Raw genomic sequence first — 1,725 nt, 5'->3', positions numbered from 1 at the left:
TTTTTGAAAAGAGAGAAATAGAAGACAGTCAAATCCCATACCAGATGCCCCGTGAACAGTCTGTCAACACTGACAGATTTCACCTGCATTTGTATTCAAGGGTCTTGGGGGTGGAGGTGTAGCCCTTAAATTTTCATGTAACATAACAACAAAGCATGCTTAAAATAGATAAAGTGAATACAGAGCAGTGCAAGTTACTATTTATAAATATGGAAGTAAATATCAAAAGAAGCTTTAGAGACCAGAAAGTGGCTAACAAGGTTTGGGGGGACAGCCAGAGCATAAGACTGCTTAAGTACGATTTGACTTTTTCACTATGAGCTTGTATTATTGTATTATGGAAAAGAAGTAATATACTTATTAGAAAGTATATAAATCCATACCCCACATGTACACCATGAGAAATCCCAAATGTATCAAGGATTTAAAATAGAAGAATGAAAGTTCTAGAAGAAAACCTTGGTGCACTCCTTTATAATGTTGGAACAGGGAAGGGCTTTCTAGTTTTGACTTAAAATCCGAAGGCATAAAGGAAAAAATAAAAATAAGCCTTTGTGTGGCAAAAACAAACCAACCACTATAAGCAAAGACGACCAAATATCTGGGGGAACTATTCGCATCTCAAATCACAGATGTCATCTCTCTAATGTATGGAAAGCTTCAAGATAAGACTTCTAAACACTCAGGAAGGAATACAGGCAAAGGATACGAAAAGGCAAGTCATAGGAAAAAGGATTTTAGGAAAATAGGATTTTAAAGCATATTCAGCCTCATTCATAACAAAATGCAAAAATTTTTAAATGCCTCTTTTTTCATTTATTTTTGTTCAATTACAGTTGACACTCAAGATTATTTTATATTAGTCTCAGGTGTCCAGCACAGTGGTTAGACATTTATATAACTTATGCAGTGATCCCCTGACTAGTGATTCCCCACCTGACATAATACATAGTTATTACAATATTACTGAGTATATTCCCTACGCTGTACTTTACATCCCTGTGACTATTTTGTAACTGTCAATTTGTACTTCTTAATCCCTTCACCTTTTCCACCCAGCCCCCCAAACCCTCTCCCATGTGGCAACCAAAAAATATGGAGCACTTCACAAATTTTCATGTCATCTTTGCTCAGGAGCCATGCTACTCTTCTCTGTATCATTCCAATTATAGTATAATATATGTGCTGTCAAAATGAGCACACAAAATGCAAATTAAAACTAAAATCAAATGCCACTTCTTACCTATCAGATCGGCAAAAATCCAAAGGTCTGATAACATGCTCTGTGGGTCAAGCGGTGGGAAAGAGATATCTTCATACGTTTCTGATGAGAGAACAAGTTAGTTCAACTCCCACAGAGGCAATGTGGCAGTTTCTATCCAAAGCAAGGATGCACACACCCTTTGACCCAGCAATTATACGTTTGACACTTATGCAGATGAACCTATCCATACATGTGTACATGAATTACAATTCTGTTGTAATTGCAAAAGACTGGAGATAACCCCAATGTTCATCACCCATGGAGTGTCCCTACATCCAGATTGCATGGGACAGTTTATACCTTTGTTCCAGTATAATTAATAATACAGACCCTCACTTTCACACTTTAAAGTGTCCCAGTGTGGATGAGAGATCATATGGCCACCCCTATAGGGCACTAGATAAATAATTTTTGCTACCCCTATACAATGGAATACCAGGCAGCAGAAACAAAAAGTGAGA

At 37.2% G+C, this 1,725-nt stretch overlaps 1 non-coding gene across 1 annotated transcript; it reads right to left on the bottom strand.

Moving 5' to 3' along the window:
- Window positions 1–1,089: 1,089 nt before the first annotated feature.
- Window positions 1,090–1,196, bottom strand: LOC117014172 (U6 spliceosomal RNA). Its single transcript, XR_004421469.1, has one exon. It is a non-coding gene; the product is annotated as a U6 spliceosomal RNA (small nuclear RNA).
- Window positions 1,197–1,725: the final 529 nt, after the last annotated feature.

Source organism: Rhinolophus ferrumequinum, chromosome 21, assembly GCF_004115265.2.
Source record: "Rhinolophus ferrumequinum isolate MPI-CBG mRhiFer1 chromosome 21, mRhiFer1_v1.p, whole genome shotgun sequence".
In the NCBI taxonomy this organism is placed as follows: Eukaryota; Metazoa; Chordata; class Mammalia; order Chiroptera; family Rhinolophidae; genus Rhinolophus; species Rhinolophus ferrumequinum.
Note: the sequence above shows the minus strand (reverse complement) of the source record. Positions and strands in the feature narration are given on the sequence as shown.